The 19,260-nt window shown below is 43.1% G+C and overlaps 1 protein-coding gene across 5 annotated transcripts in view; it reads right to left on the bottom strand.

Annotated features, from left to right (window-relative positions):
• The window catches only part of LOC106739550 (uncharacterized), a 64,247-nt gene that overhangs the window by 27,832 nt on the left and 17,155 nt on the right, over positions 1-19,260 (bottom strand). Inside the window, exons 3-4 of one of the 5 annotated variants that reach the window (XM_059728820.1) lie at positions 12,911-13,045; positions 11,677-11,768 (exon numbers count right to left, since the gene is read on the bottom strand). The exons of 3 other annotated variants lie outside the window; for them this stretch is intronic. The gene's annotated coding sequence lies outside the window, so the exon portion shown is untranslated. The remainder of the gene's footprint in view (positions 1-11,676; positions 11,769-12,910; positions 13,046-19,260) is intronic. One more of the 5 variants, XM_059728821.1, reaches the window with a different exon arrangement.

Raw genomic sequence — 19,260 nt, 5'->3', positions numbered from 1 at the left:
AAAAAAAAAAAAATTGTGTATACATAAGCAGCTTCATCTACCCACACATAGCAAAAGGTTACACTGTTCAAAAGTTACCAGGCCCAATAAGAGTATGTTTTACATAGACTTGTCAGGATTCAACAACCATAAATGTCATTTATTGACAAACATCAATAAATGTCAATTTCACTTGACACTCTCAGACCAACAAAAAAATATTTCCGTTGGTAATAACTGAAATTTATAGGAAAGGGATGTTAAGAAAAAAAAAAACCTGGGACAGGGGTAAGGAAATCTGTGACAGAGGGTGCCATTCTCACACACACACACACACACACACACACACACACACACACACACACACACACACACACACACACAGAGCAGCCGCTGCAGGCAGCGGGGGGGATCCCTGGCTGCACTGCCCATACGCTGCTCCTCTAACAGCAGCTTGGGCAGCCACTGCAGGAGCTGGGGGCCGTGCTGGTTGGGCTGTGCTGGAAGGAAGGTTTTGGAGGGGCACAGCTGTTGGCAGCCAGGAGCCCAGGAGCCTGGTGCTACTTGCTCTGCCCATGTACCAGCCAGGGATCTGGCACCAAACTCCCATGAGCCCAGCCCAGCCCCTGTTTGATTGGAGCAGCTGAGCCCAGCCCAGCTTTTGCATGTTCAGGTATGCTTTACTGATTTATGGATATTTTCTGTTTTTATTTTAACGTGTGATTTTCTAAAGCTTTTAACAGCATACTGTTATTATTAAATTGTCTGCCCCCCACACCCATAATTTTACACAATCCTGAAATTTAAATTGATAAAATAGAAAGAAATGCATAAAAATAAACAAACATCGATTTTAGCCATCAAATTTGTTAAAAAATAAAAACTGAATCCTGCAAAACCTAGTTAATACACCACAAGCAGTTTTCTGAGTGCAAGACAGAAGTTACTTCAACAGAACTTGTGAAGTTCACTCCTTATTAAGTTGCTCATGACTGGGGTAAGTTTCTGAAGCAAGGTGGATCAGGCAGTCCTTTGTCCAAATAAGAAAATTCTGAACTCTGAAGCATGTAGGAGCACCCATTCTTGCCATAGCCCTTCCCAATCCAATCCCACATGCTCCTCCCAGAAAAAGACACACAGCACAGCTCCATCTGGGCTTCCAACTGTTGCTCTTCACAGAGCACTCTGAGTATAGCTACACCTAGATCATCCATAACCAATGCTTAGCCAACTTCTTCTTTAAAATGTTCAATGATGGAGATTTCCACAACTTCCATAGGCAACCTATTCCATTGCCTCACTGTTCTAACAATGAAGTTTTTCCTGATGTCCTGTCAAATCCTACTTTGCTGCAACTTCAAGCCACTAGTACGCATCCTGCTTGCTGCAGCACTAGAAAAAGGTATTTTCCCTCTTCTTTATAGCAGCCCTTCAGATATTTGAAGCCTGTGATTACATCCCCTTTCAATCGTCTTTTCCACGAGTTGAACATGCCTGTTTTCTTTCAACTTCTCCTCATATAGCTTTATGATTAAGCCCTTTATCATTTTTGTCACCCACCCCTGGACCCTCTCTAACTTCTCCACATGGTTTTTAAAATGTGGAGCCCAAAACTGCATGTAATACTCTAAATGAGACCTAACCAGTACCAAGTAAAAAGGCACTATCACTTCCAGTATCTTGCACTTAATGTTTCTCATCTCTGGCAATCCTTTGATTCAAGGATTCCATGGCTCATTGATGGACTTTGAGGTGACGTAAGAGTCCAATCCTTGAGCCACAGATCCATCTGCAGAAGTTGCAGGTCTTTCCAAAGAAGAGAGTAGGCTGTAGGCCAGGATTTCTCTCCTGTTTCTTCCTCTGCAATCTCTTCTCTGCTTTCAGGGCAAGACACTTCACCTTACAACGGATGCTGCTTGGCTGAGGTTGCAGCACCATTAGAGTTGTTAGCAGTTAGTCAATGCTTCTATCGATGTAGCTGCATAACATTGCAGACTCATATTGACTCTGTGCTCATAGTATTACAGAGAAGTAGGACTGGAAGGAACCCCCAGAGGTCATCCAGTCCAACCCCCTGCCTGAGGCAGGATCATCCCTATCCAAGCCATCCTATACAATCCATAATCTGAACTCTAAATGAGACTACCATCAACTCTAACCTAACACCCTAACGCATCACATGTAAAGCAGGGGAACCACAGCAGCCAATGTCCTGCTTCTAGAAAATGAGGAAGGCAAAAACCTCCACAGTCCATACCAATTTGACCATGAGGTAAAATTCCATCTTGATCCACCAAGACTTCTATATCCTTCTGTGTAATGCTGCCATCTAGTCACCCATTTTGTATTTGTGTCTTTGATTATTCTTACCGAGTTGTAGCACCTTGCATTTGTCAGTGCTGGACTTCATCCTGTTGGGTCTAGCCCAGCTTTCCAATCTGTCAAGATCCTTCTGAAGTTTGCTCCTGTCTTCCACAATGAGTTTGTGATCCTTCCCAGTTTTGTGTCATCTACAGATTTCCTCAAGCAGCTCTATATTTGCATCCAAATCATTAATAAACACATTGAACAGCACTGGGTCCAGAACAGATCCCTATGGGACTCCACTCAAAACTCATGCCTTTCTGATATGGATCCATTTTTTGGTTTTGATTCATTCAATAAGTTTCTAATAATCCTTCTTATAGAAACTAACTCTGTGGAACCAAGACCCAGAGATCTATTAGAATCTCTGTAGCTGGGAAATGTCTGAAAGATTCCCACCATTGTTAGAAACTTTAGCATAGATAACCTAGCAGCTGCAGATATAAATGATGCACTGCTGAGAAAAAAACAAACTTATCAACAAATTATCTAATCAACTTCATTCTGAAGACAAGGTTGGTAACCAAAACCTCGGGTATACCTCAGCTTCTAACGTGACTAAGAACCTGTGGAAATAAAAGGCTAATCTAGTGTTGGCAACACAGGACAATTTAAAATAAAGCTTTTAAGAAGCGATCTCTGTCCTAGAATTAATGCTCCCTAGCTCCGAGTCAAGACAAAATAAGGTTAAGAGGAACCATATTAGTAACCCTATCCAATAACTCAAGGTCGTATTTTAAATAATTCCCAGAGCTTTATCAGGAGTTGAGACCCTTGGGGAAGATTCATAGTGCGTGTAGACACATGTAACATAGTGACTTCTGTCCATCAAACTACCAGTTAGCTTTTAGCTTTTAAGTTCTTAATAATCAGAGTTAAACGGATAGAATTATAAGCAATCAAGAAAGCATCTGCTCCGGTGTGCTCCTAATTAATAATAAAACTGGTTAATATTCCACTTCTCCATTATTTTCTTTTATTTACAAAGAAGCATTGCTGCCTGCAAAGATTGATCTACACAAAAAATGTGCTATTATGGACTAGAAGTCCTCCTGTGTTACCCCTGAGCCTCTCTAATGCAATGATGTACACAGTAGATGACATCAGGAAAAGCATACATCTAGAGTCTTCATGTGTTGAATTATTCTACAAATAGCTCTCTTTATCACTGTACAGCTATAATATTGATCCACTCTAATTTTTAAATCAGCAGTTAAATTGTGGAGTTCAATCAAGGAAGAGACTGAAATCTGGAATGGGTATCATCTCACTGAACTTTCAGGTACACAGCCATTTAGGCAATGGCAAAGTCAACACTATGATTTAGAAATATCTGACTTCCACTCCCATCCAGGTAAACTCTAATGAATCATCACTGAAACTTACTTAGTGGGCTAACCTCATAACCCCCAACTCTGACTAACCAAACTAGCCAGACTCCAGCATCCCTACCGGTCCCCACTGAAAATAAACACATCACCAAAGAGACAAATGCTGGTGATCAATTTGTAAGACAAAGCCAATCAAGTTTCCTTTCTGAAACAGTGAGAGAAGGTTCAGTGCCCCATGCCCTCAAGGCAAGAAAAAGTGAGGTAGAGGAACAATCTTTCCAAGAGGTCATCACATGTCTTGATAACTCTGTAATCTATTTCTAAGTCCTTTTTGCCAACCTCCATTATTTTCCCAAAGAGTCAATTACTAGATTCTAGAATCTTGTTCTTCTTCATGAGCAAGACAAAAGCACTTTACATCCCCCCAAGAATGGATCTCAAGGGCCACTATCTTGTCATTCACTTCTTTCAGATTGCTCAATATTTGCACAATATTTGCACTGATTGCTCACTGCAGACTCTCATGACACTTGGGCATTAATTTCTTGCCTACAGAAATCATTCTGGAAACCTTCTAAAATAACTCACTTGCTGGGCACATAAAATTAGACCCTCCTTCAATTGAGGATGCAGCTCCATCAAGCAGCCAAGTTTTAAACCAAATGACTTGAGTCTTGAATCGATGCTGCCAGGCATATGGACTGTCAAGTAAAGTGATCATTAATAAGTAAAGAATAATTTGTACACCTAGGACAATTCTCTCCCCCTGTAGAAGAAGCCATATAAAATCAGTTAGGTTGATTGTCCAAGAATCCTTGGGAGAAGGTCCAAGTACCTAAATTAAATCTGTTTCAGCAAAACAAAGAAAGCAAAGCAAAACAGGTTTTTGATGTGATTCTCTAGACAATTGGTAACCTATATCAACAGATTATAACCATTGAAAAAAAGGCAGCAAGCTGTTGTTCCTTTTCCACCTATACAGCACAATGAGTTCACAGAATACTCTGGGTTTCTTACTTTTGCCACCTTGTCACACAACTCCAGCAAAAGCTAGTTAATGTAATGTGTGTATATAATTGATTAAACAATTTTTGCTTGGGAACAGCAGTCTTCACCTTCAAATAGAAGGGATTTGAAACAACCTTCCCTGTACTATAATTAGCAAAATTACCTTAGCTACCAGAGAAACTCTGTTAGCGGACTACCCAAGTTGTCTTTGAGTAATTGGTTGCATTGCTCGTTAAAGTATTTCATGTGGTGAAAGAGTGTTTGCAATTTGCTTAAGTGAAATTCAAGGTTATTAAGCAGTAACTTTATATTACAGATAATGTTAATAGTATAGGAAATCTTATAATAATAGTGCTATACTGTATACAGGTACTTCAACAGAGGTGCGTGTGAGAGAGAAAGAATATATACCAGTCATCTCTACAAACTGATGAACTGTTCTGCTAGAACCTTGAGCACATACTGATGGGTCAGCACTTTGACTCAAGAGTTAGTTTTGTATTCAGCTCTTCCCACAAGCACTGGACAGTTTTAGGGAGAGAAGGAAAAACTGGACCATAAGCCTCCCTTTGGCCTGAACAACAGAAACAGCAGCTGGAGGTATGAGCAGGTTTTTGGCAGAAAGAAATCCTACAGTGTATCAGCTCTGCCCTCATTAGTATTAGTGAGCACTGCTGCAGTCAGAATTAACTATTATGCATGGGACTCAAGGATAATTTAGCCCCAAACAATGAGAAGGCATACACAATTTAACATTAGCAACTATGGTGGCATTGGCTCAGCTGCACTCTAATTCTTTAGAGCTTGAGTACAAAACTAATCCACAGCAAAGTGCCCTATTGTTATTCTGCCTGAAGACTCCCAAAAAACAATCTTCAAGTAACATATAAGTGGAAAAATGTAACACTCTTATAATGGGGGGAAAACATTTCATCTTAGAAAATATTGTTTGAAACTATTCCTGCAATAGAGCAAGCACATACTGAACTCCAATTGAAACCATTGAGAGTTGAAGGGACTGGATCCTTTCACTAAATGCTCAGCACCAAACAGAATAGAGCCTTTTATGAAAAAGTAATAGCAGCCAACTTTTATACAGCACTTTTCATCAGTTGATTTTAAAGCAGACGTCAGTATCATTATTCTGATTGTACAGAGGTGACACGACTTGCCCAAGCTTAATTGGCAGGATGGTGCTACAGTTAGGAATAGAGCCAAGTTCTCTTAAGTCCCAATCCAGTGCTCGATCCATATACTGACTCCCCAAGAAAGGAGTGGGAACACCTGTATTTAATTCAACAAGTCAATTGATTTCCAGGGGTACAAACATCTATGACTATAGTCAAGATTCAGATGTTTAGTACCTTTGAGAAAGAATCAATTCATCAATGTTCTCATAATGAAAGAAACACAGTGTCAAGTAATCCCCTACTAGGCATCAATTCTGCCATTTGTTCTACACAGGGAAGACTCCTATATCAGCAGAGAGCTCGTCTGTAGGATTCCATTTAGGTATAGGAGTCACATTCACAGGACAAGTTGCAGGATCAATATAAAAGTCTATTTAATGCTACCAATTTATTGTTGAGGAGGAAGGGGGGGGGGTAATGAAAAAGGGGAAGAGTAAATTTGCAACATTCCCTTAAGCAAAAGTTATTTTCCACACTGAATCTTGAAACTATCCTCATCACATGCTAATGGGTACTTTTGAAACAAATTAAACCTTGTCACATTTACTTACACACCTAGGATGTCATAAGAAGAAATGGTGACTTCCAAAGTAAGAAAAGAAAAAATACTCCATGTTTTAAATAACTTGACAGCGCTTCCCTCCAGTTGTTTTTAAAAATAACTTTGTAACAGTTTGCCCTTTTTCCGGCTCTTAAAAATCCATTTAATTGGAAGTTGTTTCTTTTGTGCCAAAATATGTGGCTGTTCTATACATTTCAAATGTTAATTGCATAATTGGCCTTTCCATGGGTAAAAGAAAGTCTACTCATTCACACCTCTAATTTCTTACATGCGAAATTATTACTCCCTTGGGTATCATAAATATAGCTTATGTAAAATATTATCTTCTGAACTGAACTGAAAACATACTACCAAACTCATTTAGAACATAAATATTTGGGATGGTGCCAAAAGGTATGACTAAGCAGTGCTTTTCAGAATGTCACATGTCTCATGAGCTATTGTCTGATTCTTCCTTACACACACGTATCACCCTGTGTTCCCAATCATGCTCCAGATAATGCTGAGGACAAGACTAAGATTTGGTTCTAACACACTTTGAAATCCTTAAACGGAGGGCAACTGCAAAAAAAAATCCAAAATTACTGTTATTAATTCTTATTGTTTCTAATACACTTATAAAAACTGAAGGCATATCAGTGAAAATTGCTATAAAAATCCATAGGAATAGTTCTAAATAGATATTGGTGTTCTTAGTTTCACAATGCTTAACTAGCTCAGGCTGTGCTTCATTTTCTAACTAAGACTCAAAGTTTAAGATGCACCTTAGTTCTAAGAAAAATTTTTAAAAAGGAAACAAATGTTACTCACAGCTAGCTTTTCAATTTCAGACACTGCATAGCTACTTGTTAGGAAAACCATATTTGTAATACTCATAACTGGAAGTAACACAACAGGGGGAAGCTTTTTACACAAGTTTTATATTTGGAAATACAAAGGGGGAAGAAAACAATGGAACCATGCTATTTACTTAAATACGCAGATGCCTGTCTAGAGATTCATTTTAGCAACACTAGTGAGTTATTAATATCTATTGTACTAGAATAATAGACAAGGCAAGCCCTGAAGTTTGATGGCAGAGTTGGTTTTAATCTAACAAGTATTCATTATGATTTAATTATTAGCAGCTGCCTTGCATACAGGGCTAGAGTATAAATAAGGATCAGAGGGCACAACCCTCAGCTATTATCAGATGCACAGAACTTGGCTGTAATCCCAGTCATTTTTACCTCAGGATGATACAAAGGAAATTACTCCTATTTTACGTCCGTGTGAGATAAGAAGCTCATGGTCATTCATTTAATGAAGCTGACTAGATTTTAAAATAGTAGCACTGGTGTAACTGTATCAGTTTCATTACTCCAGTGCACACCGCTGAAACAGGCATGCTGCACCTGTATGAAGTGAGGTTAAACTAGGTTACCTTAATCACAAATTGCCCGCGTACAAAGAAAGTAGCATCTGTTTAACTTAAAGCATGATTTTAAATTGGGGTGGGCAAAATACAGCCCACGAGCCAGATCCAACCCATGAGGCTGTTCTATCCGGGCCGCAGGGCCCCTAAAAAAATTAGTATTTATCTGTCTTTGGTTCTTGTCAAAAATGACAGAATCCAGGGGCAGTAGGACCCAGCAGATGCCCCAGTGGGCTCCCACAACAGCAGGGCCTGCCTGGCCCTGCCCCCCAGCCAGAAGCCCCAGCAGGGGCTTCTAGCCTGGGACCATGTGACTGCATCATGCCAGTAACTCAGGTAAGGGGGGGCAGGGGAGAAGCCTGGGAAAAAGTGACCCCTCCCCCACCCTGTGGGTGGGTGCTCTCTGCTACAACCACTCGCAGCCCGTGCGGGGCTGTCCTGAGCAGGCACAGGTAGCCCCACCCAGGCTGTGAGCAGCTGCAGCATGGGGTGCCAGCCACAGAGCGGCGGGGGGCTGCTTTCCCCCCTCCCCGCACTCAGCACCAGCTTGTAACCCACCCCCACTGCCAGCCTGGGCCCCAGGCCTGCTTCAGGCTCCCCCATCGGGGCTGCACATGGCGGTAGCAGCTGCGGCCCCACTGCTTGCTGTGCTGGGCAGTGGTTGCTACTGCTGCCCACCTGGAGCTTGCACACTGGGCAGCCCAGAGACGGCAGTGCCAAACACTTCCTGGTGCAGCAAGCGGGGAGGCCGCAGCTGCTGCCACTGTACCCAGCCCTGACGGGCAAGCCCGAAGCCAGTGCGGGGCCCAGCCTGGCAGCGGGGGTGGGTTACAAGCTAGTGCTGAGTGCAGGGGGGAAAAGTGGCCCCTCCCCATCCCCGTGGCCAGTGATCTGCACTGTAGCCACTTGCAGCCCACATGGGGCTGCCTGTGCCTGCTCAGGACAGCCCGCATGGGCTGTGAGTCGCTGCAGCAGGGAGTGCTAGCCACAGGGTAGGGGAGGGGCCACTTTTCCCCAAGCTCAGCACCAGCTCATTTTTTGCCAGGGAGCAGGGGGTAGGGCTGCACCCTGCCCTCCTCCTGTACCGCGGGGCTGGGGGGCATTGGGAGTGAGCAGGTGGATGGGGCCCACACTGGTGTCCCAGGGCCAGTGCTGACGAGGCCCAGAGCAGGGCAGAAGGGGTACAGGGTCCCAGCCAGCAGAGGCTCTATAGGGCTGGGCCAGCACCCCACTCTCCCTACTGGTGCAACCCAGCCCAGCTCCACAGACCTTTGCCAGCCTGCACCCCTCTCTGGGCCCCACCGGTGCTGGCCCTGAGACATTGGACCCAAGACATTGGGACATTGGTCCCAAGATGGTGACCAGGGGGTGAGGCACCTGTCAAGGGGTGGGGCTACCCATGCGGCCCTCGACAGCTTGCCAAAACTTGGTGAGCAGCCCTCCACCCAAAATAATTGCCTGCCCCTGTTTCAAATGGATTTACTTTAAAGTGCTACAAAAAGCTATGTGGCCATTCTTAAGACAGGTTTTCACTTCATGATGCAGGCTTCTGTAAAGATACTGGAGCTGGAACTACTCCTTAAGAAGCAAGGTAAATAAGCACGTTTGCTACTGCAGCTTCCAGTACTATAAACACACTGGATGCATCTAGACAAGATACTTACTGTGCAGTAGCTCGTTACTACTGTGTAGTGGCGTCTCCAGGCATGAACCATGATGCAATGATACTGCACAGTAGTAAGGAGCTACTGGGCAGTAAACATCATCAGGCAACCATGCCAAGACACTACTTCGCAGTAACGCCGGATACTGCGCAGTCATGTAGTATTTGGTTTTACAAGTACTAAACGACTCATTGGGTAAGCAAAACCTTGCTTTATAGCTTAAACCGGGTTTCTTTCAATCTATCTTAAATCAGTTCCTTGTCAATTATGTAGACAAAGTTCTTTGGGTAAATCTGATATATTTTATTAGAACAACTAAATAGTTGGAAAATATTATTTTTTCAACGATTTATTTGGTCTAACAAAAGATATCAGATTTACTCAAAGAACCTTGTCTACCTGTGTCCTTACACCAACACGGCTACAACTTACACCCTTGTCAATTATGTTAAGCTTCAGGTAGCCCTGATTTATACCTAAATAAAGAAGTTGTTACCAGTAACTTAAATACATTTAAAGATCCCTTAAACCAGAAGGGTCCACACATTATGGCAGTAAGCAAATGCTATGGGCTCTCTGAGCACCTTAGGGATAACCTCTTTCATTGAGTATTATCTCTAACTGGTTTTGGGCAACTCGTGTCACACGTGACTGCTCCACAGGCCCAAAAACAGTTAAGAAGGGTCCTCCAGCATCCCAGGAGGCATCTCCTAGCCTCTCTATCTTCCCCCAGTAGGGGAGCACCTAAAAATAAGAATCTCCCTACTCCCATTCTGTGGGGCTGCTCATACCAGGTGCTAATTTTAACGTGAACTAAAGTTAGCACATGCTATCTATAAGGTATAACTATACCCTAAAATAACCCACACAGCCTTTTACACTGGTTTTAAAAATAATAAAAGTAAAGCAGGTGCAAACTTTTGTATAAGCAAGAATAAAATGACCAAGTTAAATGAAGTGGATTAAACTTCACCTTGTGGCAATGTTGTGTATCAATACTGGAGCTTTCCATTAGTCACCTCATGTAGGTATCATTTTCTAAACACAGAAGAAACCTTTGAGTTTGTTTACAAAAGAAAGTTGTACTGGTTTAAATAAAAGAGTAAATATAAAAAGACTTAGTAAAACCAGTTCAAAACCCTATGTGGAAGCACTTTTAATATGAACCAATTTCATTTTGATTGAGCACAACTTGATTAGGAATCAGTGGCCATATCTATACAAGATGCTGACTGTGCAGTTGTTACTGTGCAGTCATTTATAACTTACATATACAAGTACTAAATGACTGCACAGTAACTGGAGTTACTGCACAGTAGCATCTTCAAACAGCTTTTTGGTGACACTGACTGCGCAGTAGCTCATTACTAATATGTAGTAGTGTTGCATCACGCTTTGTGCCACACAATGGTACTGGCACAGTAGTAACGAGCTACTGCAGAGTAGTAATGAGCTACTGAGCAGTCAACGTCTCGTGCAGATATGGCCAGTTTAAACTAAAACTGAACAAGCACTCCTTAAACCAAAATAAAAGTGTCTTTGCAAGGTTTTGGACTAGTTTAACTATTACAGCTTAAAAATCAGTTGGTTAAAATGGTCATGTTTCCTCACTTAAGCATATGCAAAGATGTTAACAGAAAGCCCATTAAAATCTACATTTGGTGCCCAGAAGCCTTCCATCTGGAGCACTATTTTGCACATGACGCAAGGGTGAAAACATTTTCACTGGCCAAATTATTGTACATGTATGATTTGCTGCTGGTTGAAGTTTAACCTTGTGTGTAGCAATTCAGACAGGATGAGGTAATTACAGGACTTAGTTTAGAAGTCCAAAATAAGACTAAATGAAATATTTTCCCAACCTATAGCTCCTCAGACCCAAGGACTTCAGCTAACTAACCAGAATCAGAATATTTACTTAAAACTGATGCTTTTGAGAAATTTTAGTTTCATTAAAAAAAATTTTTGTTAAAGAAAGAATAAAACGACCAACTCAGAAATTTCTGTATGATCCAATGGTCATGTATGAGCTAATGAAATTATTTTAAAAGCCCAAAATGCGTGGTTATCAATCTTTGAAACAACTTCCAACCATAAGAGGGATTTATCAAACACATTACAGCTGCATCAAAATCTCAAAAGGTGTTTATTAGGTTTAACTTACATGTGGCAAAATACTCCGAGGCTATTCCTGACCAGAAAGCAGTAGAAATATCACAAGTATTCTACATTCTCATATGATGTCCAATCTTGTTTCTAGACCAAAGATGTTAATATTTTAAGCTTCAACATTAGAATACAAATGACTTGGGAACCACAGATTCCAAAGGTACAGTGTACTGTACCTCCTAAAGGATAGGTAGAAATATAGGGCAAGATCCTAAAAGCTGCTCCCAGTTGAGACGATTAGGGCTGTCTGTAATCTTACTTGGAGCAGCTTGCAAGGTTAGGAAAAAAACAAATATAATTCAGCCTACTGCACCAACAAATCTGCATGTCCACTTTATTTCCTATTCTACTTGTTCTTTCTATTAAATTTGAAAGAGATACAAGGAAGGTCATTCAAAAATGTCTTATTAAAAAGAGACACTGGCAGATTAACACTCATGTTTAAAAGATGTCCTCACCTGGGTTACTAACACCCAAAGACTTCTTGATATATGTCCTAAATGTTTCTAAAGTGCTGCTCATTTTTCAAGGGAAGAGTAGCTTCTTTTTGCCTGCTGATTTTGTTTTCTCCAGGAGCCACTTCCCAAAAGATCTCTAGTTTTCATTAATATTATTAGTTCATTCAGATGGCTCAGTTTCCACCTCAGTGGGTGTGTCTACACATTCATTAAAGCACTTTTGCTACTCTGCATTGTTTATTACCTCTAATGTGAGGTACTAACTAAATGCACGGTAGCAAAAGCACACGCTTTTTAAGTGACAATGCACAGTAGCCTAATTTACTGCGCATTAGCATGGTTTTTTCCGTGACACTTTAATGCACAGTAAAATAGGCAACTATGCATTAAAGCACACGTATACACACCCAATGTGGTTGTAATTAGGGTAGGTGCTTCACTTAAGTGTGCTGTTGTGATATATAGCAACATTAACAGGGCCACCAGTGACTAATGTCAAATTGTGATGCTGCAGTGCTTCTGGTGTTGCATTGAAACTGCTGCTAATGTCCAGTGCTCAGAAATTCATGCTATCTCTAGAAAACTTGCAGAGAAAATATGTGAAATGTTGAATTCTTTTTGAAATTCATTTTTGTATAACTGCATTTTGAGTCTCTCTGATTATTAAAACTGAATTTTTAAAACCCTGATTCACTTTCTACCATGTAAACTACCTTCCTTTTGCATTTCACTTAGGCTACATAGTAAAAATAGAAAAAAGTGGATACTTACCATACAGTAAATGTGGTTCTTTGATGTATTTTCTTCAATGTAAATTTCATCTAATTACCCCTCCACTGAGCCCATTAACTTGTACTTGGCCAAACTGCATCTGCCAGAAAGGCATCCAGCTCTTGATCTGAAAACCTCAAGAAATAGAAAATCCACCATTTCCCTTGTTTGTTTGTTTCAGTGTTTACCAGCTGATGTCACAGGCAATTAGAATCTGACTGTAGATACACATGAACCTCATAAAAGTGAGACTGGAATTTTTGGACTAGCAGCATTTGCCAGGTCTGTTTGTGCATTGATTATCTCCTTTTGCTCCTAAATAACAAGCATAAATGGCAGTGTGGCCTGCATAAGTCAAAGCCTGAGGTAGCTGAGGACTCTGAAAAAGAGTAGGAGGGTTGACTCAACACTTCAAAGAACCATAGTGTCATTTTGAGTACATCACTGAGGATAAAACTGCAGGTGACTAGTCTTCCTGGGCAATGAGAGTAACAAGTCCCACTTGTATCAGCCAGACACTCTTTAATGCAAGAAGTAACTGGAATTACTACTCTTCCAAATCTGACATCTCTCTTGGCCACCAGGTCCAGGACATAGTATTTCACAAAGGCCACATCTACACAAGATGCTGACTGCACAGTTGTTACTGCAGTCATTTAGTATTTGTTTAAACACTTGTATATAAGTACTTGTTTAAAATACTGTATAAACAAGTACTAAATCACTGCGCAATAACCTGAGTAATCTGAGTTACTTTGCAGTACTGCCAACAATGTCTTTTTCGTGACACTACTGCACAGTAGCCTAATACTACTGTGCACTAGTGTCACATCATGGTTGTTGCCACACGATGCTACTGTGCAGTAGTATCAGACTACTACGCAGTCAGCATCTCACATAGATGTGGCCAGCATGACTAGAATACTCTACAGCCTTGCAGATGTTTGAAATCAGAGAACATGCTAGATGCAACCTGTGTTTGGGCGGGATGCATCTTCACGTTCAGAGGGAGAGGTTTGCCAGGCAACTGATAGCAGGTGGAAATGCACACTGCATGATCTACTTGGAAATTCTCTGCAACAAGATGGTTTGGCTTTTATACAACCCCAAAACAGACACAGCCTTATCTAAACTACACAGCAGGTCCCACCATTGAGGCCTGAATACACCCCACCTATCCACACCCACAGGCAGAGAGACAATGACACTGAGGACAATGACATAGGCAGACACATCCCTCTGCATCTACCCTCAGTCTCCAGTATGTGTGAAAGCAGCAAATATGGATGAGCACAGAGGGCCCTCACTGGTAAACTTCTAGGTTTGGGGTATGTTGGCAAGCACAGGTGGGCAAAACATGTTAGTACCAGGACCTACAGCAACAGTAATACAAAATGGTAGGTAGACACCCAAAAGAGACCGAGTCTTATGGTGTAATGCAGTAAAGCTCAGGATATATCCAGGGTGTGCATTTTCTTCTCTCCCAACATACAACACAGCTTAATGAAGGAAAATGGCAGTGAAATTAGTTGATAAAGGTGAATACCCTAGACTACCATAGAAGTTAATATAAAATACAGTTTGAGCACCAGCCCCCTCCCTATGAAAGTGTGCGGGCTGGGAGCAGTTCGAGGCCCTTTTTTGCGCGGCGGGCTGTGGCCAGCAGCCCGGACACACTGGGTCGGGGAAGGCAGGCGGCACGCTAGAATTAGGCACGGACGCTTAATGGTTGATTTAAGATTATTTACTTACACCGTAGATGGTCGCGGTGCAGGCTGGAAAACTTCCAGGAAAACTTCGCTTAAGCCCTAGTTTTAGGACTCGGACAGAGCTCTGGATTCACTCACAATTCACTCACATGAAGTTTGCTAGGCTCCGTGGAACTTTTGCGCGCAGGGAAGGGTACGTCGAGGGATCGTTCAGCGACGGGGAGAGGCGAGAGGCTGATCAGACCCCTGTTGCCTTCTTGATATTCACGCTGGGTCCAATAGGCTCCGCAGCGCTTAGAGTTCTTCACAAGACGTGAAGTCTCCTCCTCCTGATGTTCATGGAGTCCTCCAACTTGGGCAGAAACCACTCAAGCCTCTTATACGGCTAGCAAGCCAATCGCTAGCCGCCACGTTGGAATAATTTAGGACTGACCAATAGTGGGGCACAAATTTAAATACAAATGGCGGGAACTCCTTGCAAGTGCATTTCTGTGTTGCAACGAAGAAATGCACCCTGCAAAGAAAGCTACAAACGGCGGGAAAATAATTTAGCAGTGCCGAAGCACACACAAACAAAAATCACACCCTTGGGTTGTGACACAAAGATAGTGGCACTTCTGTCCCATGAACTAACTATGACAGATATCGGCACACTGTAACTCAGCAAGCTGCTCTGCACACACTGCCTCCTGAAGTGGAAGTAACATCATCTCATTCAGGCAGCTCTGTGGGCAAGCTATTTGGTAGGCCCGTGCAAAGCAGCAAGTATTTGCTTCAGATTCAGATTCGGCTGATTCAGAGGGACAGTGATTCGATTTGGTGATTTGAATCACTGCCCTTATTCAAGTTGGCGGATTCAAATTTGGAGATTCGGCCATAGACTATAATGGGGAATCACTAAAATACCTATTACTTCATCATTTTTTGCAGATTAGGATGAAAAGAGCAGGGATCGTAGCCCCTTCTAAGGGCATGAAGCCTGCTAAGTTTAAAGGAGATAGGTGCAGGGATTTCTGTGAAAATGCACCTCAGACACAGCTTTATATGTTGTTTCTACATCCCTCCCCCAGAGCACTGTGACTGGAAGGGAACTCAGAAAGATCACAGTCACTGGCCAGCTATAGATGTCAATATCAGAGCTGTTTTTCCCCCCCTCACACTTTTCCATATATGGAAGATCACCCCATCCCCCTCCCTTGTCTCAGTTTCTGTTTGCTGCAAGCCTTCCAAATCTCTGAATCAATTTGGAGGCTTCTGATTCAATTTGGACCTTTTAATGGGTCTCCCAATTCGATTCAGATTCAGAGATTCAGCCACCAAATCAGGCCAAATCTCCTCTGAATTGAATCAGCTACTGAAACTTCGCACAGCCCTATTATTTGGCTCTGCCTGTCTTCAGTGCTAATCATCATGAATACAGTTAAAACTGTTTCACTTTGAGAAGCAGCATGCATGAAGCAGCACTGCATGTCTGTGGGCTCTGACAGAAGTAACATTGTGTCCTGTCATTGGCCCCGTGAAAGTGCTCTACAGCCATGCCCTAACAGAAGTGCACAGCTGCAGAGCACTTTAAAAGTTCCTGATCACATGACAAATTAACCCTCACATAATGAGGGTTCAAATGAAGGCGCTTCAAAGGGGAGTGCCTTCATTAACTTCTGTAACTCCCTGAATGCAAGCAAGGTGCTGTCTGCAGGATGGGAGGAGAGAGAAGAGGGAGCAGTCATTGGAATTGGAAAGCAAAGAGATTCTTTTTACTCTGTCTCTCATGCTCCCCCTCCAAACCACACATTCACTCCTGCACCAAGCAGCATATACACTCACTCCCCCTCCAAACCACATACACACACACACACTTCCCCTCCAAACCACATGCACATGAATACTCCCACTCCAAGCCATGTCCACACACACACACACACACACACACACACACACACACACACACACACACACACGGCCGCTACTACTTCCATTCATAAGGAAGCTCACACACACACACGGCCGCTACTACTTCCATTCATAAGGAAGCTCGCACTGCCCCCAGCCTGGCATAAGCATGGCTTGCAGAATGCTGTGGAAGCAGTCCTGAAGGGTTGCTACTGCCATACCCAACAGACCATGCTGCAGTCCTGCTGTCCCTCCCTTCTATTCTCTTCCCTCCCATTCTGCAGACAGCACCGGAGCTGGAGAGGGGAGGACTAGGGGACAGGGGCTGCAGTCAGGTAGCCTCTTTCCACTGGATTGGCTCCAAAGTGGTGCTCAGTCCCCTCCCAACAAAAAGGTGAATGTCTGTTGGGTCGGGGGGGTCACTCTAACTTAGGGGTCAGCAACATTTTTGCCCATAGTGCCAAAAACACCCCAATCTCGACCCACGTCTCAATTTGGCTGGTCAGAGGGCAAGGGAGCCATGAGAGGCCTGATCTTTGTTGCTGGTGGTGGCTACACGCACGCCTACAGGCGGATGGCAGGGGAGAGGCCAGGGTTTGCGCAGCTCCAGACCTCTTCCCAGCAGCACACCCTGAGGAGCATGTGCAGCCGCAGTCACCACAGAGGCTGGCTGGGGCTACAGAGCTTGGTGCAGCTTTTTGCAGCAGCTGCTGCCTGCTACAGAGCCTGGGCTGCTTGCAGCAGGGCCTTCAGTCTCTCAGCTGCCTGCTGCAAGCAGCCTGGGCTCTGTGGCCAGCAGCAACTGCCCAGAGCCTGGGCTGGCTGTGGCATACCAAGCAAAATGGCCTTGCATGCCATGTTCTGGCAAATGTGCTGGAGGTCAGCTTATGGCACTTTCTGTGAGGCACCATTCAATAGAGCAGGGAGCAGCATGTCTGTCAGTGCCCTGTGTATGTGGTACATATCTTGTGTAGACCTGGCTTGTGTAGTTCAGCCATGAGAGCCTGGAGTTCACTAATTCTAAGCCAAGTTGATACCCCCAGAAGGATTGTTTTAATGGAAAGAGAGAACAGGGATGATTTTGAGAGAGGTCCTTGAGTTTCTGCACAATAACAGTGAGGCCCCACTAGAGAGCCAGGTCACTAATAGGACGGAAACTATGAAGGTCTTTGAGAAAGGTTAATTTTTCTGGTCAACTGCACCAAAGTACAACAGGTGGTTCATTTGGGTCATGACCCGGGGTCAGGAACTTTTGCTCTAAGGAGAAGGGAATGCCAGCTCTTTCAAAAGTAGTATGTAACCTAAGATCTTTGGTATTAGTGCAAGATTTCTTGCTTTGAGAATTTTTTTTAAACAAAGGGAGAATTCTGTCAATAAAACTCAACCAGCCAACATCCAAGGTGTCGGGCACAATGACTGTGGGCCTGAGTGCAAGGTCTGGCCTCAGTTTTGAGATCAGAGATTTGTGCAGCCTTAAAGGTATATGGAAAGGTGCACAAACAGCCCAAACTGCCTCTACTAGTAATTGAGAACCAGAATGACAACAGCTTTGGCTTTCTTGATCTTACATATGATCCTGGAGACCAGGACATGGGCATTGTTACATCTCAGCTCTGTGTTCTTGGGCAACCCTGGCACAGGATGCAGTCTGTCTGACTCACAAAGGACTCACCCCCCCGCCTCCCTCCCTTCCTCTAACTAAACGAAACTGATTAAGATGCAGTGAGAGACACACCTAAAACTCTCCAGATAAGGGTGACAAGAGTGAACAACTGCCCTAGGTCTCATTTACATCCGAGATGGAACCAGATGACCATTCATTTACATGAGAGATGGAGAACAGAAAGCCTGAAGCAGAGACTACAATGAATTCTGGGACCAGAGAAGCAGGGGAGCACTGCATGAGGGGGAATCTGTGCTTCAAATGTTAATCAACCCATGTTCTCACACACCCAGCTCAGCATTTATCAGACCAGTTCTAATCTGGATTTACTAAGGACTTTTCCCCCCCAGACACACACACACAGCTCTAAGTTTAATAGGCATCTCGGGCCGTACATTCCCCGGTCCCACTATGGGAGGCCTATTTAAACTTGATTGACTAAAACTCGGTTGCCGGGTTAGGGAATGCTGAGGCAAGAGACCGAGTCAGAGGGGGTATGGGCAACATTTGAACAATGGTTAAGGGTTCATCACAGCATCCAGCCTGCTGGAGCCCTAATCCCAGGTGTTGTCATATCTTTCCCGAGACGACTGGTGGGAGTCCTCTCCACAAAAGGTTATGAGCACCCCAATAATTGTCTTAAGTCTGTTAAAAGACTATAGTAAGATCTGGAAAAGTCATGCTAAGCTGAGGCTTGTGCACAACAAGTAAAAATCCAAAATCCTGATGCTGCAAGCTATCTATTGTTCCTGAAGAAACCATGAGATATCCCATCAGTATATCTGCCATCCACAGGAATCTCAAGCTGGCTCCCAAGTATTTGGGTTACTCCCTAATCTTAAGTGTTTCCTGATTATTAATCAGTTTCCTGAGATGGTCCAAACCAGATAACCCCTTGTCAATAGAAAAGACAATGATTTACACTACTGAGGGTGCTTCGAAGCAGCTGAACTGAGGGTATAAAAATCTGTAAGTGTGTGTGCTGCAAGAAGGAAAAAAAAAGCAGCAGCAGCAGGAGGAAAGAAGGAGAAAAGGAAAGAAGAAGAAAACTCCTGTGCTGACACCATTCCCTGTCGTTCTTGGGACGC

Source organism: Alligator mississippiensis, chromosome 5 (assembly GCF_030867095.1).
Source record: "Alligator mississippiensis isolate rAllMis1 chromosome 5, rAllMis1, whole genome shotgun sequence".
Taxonomy (NCBI): Eukaryota; Metazoa; Chordata; order Crocodylia; family Alligatoridae; genus Alligator; species Alligator mississippiensis.
The sequence above is the reverse complement of the archived record's forward strand: the minus strand, read 5'-3'. Positions and strand labels throughout refer to the sequence as shown.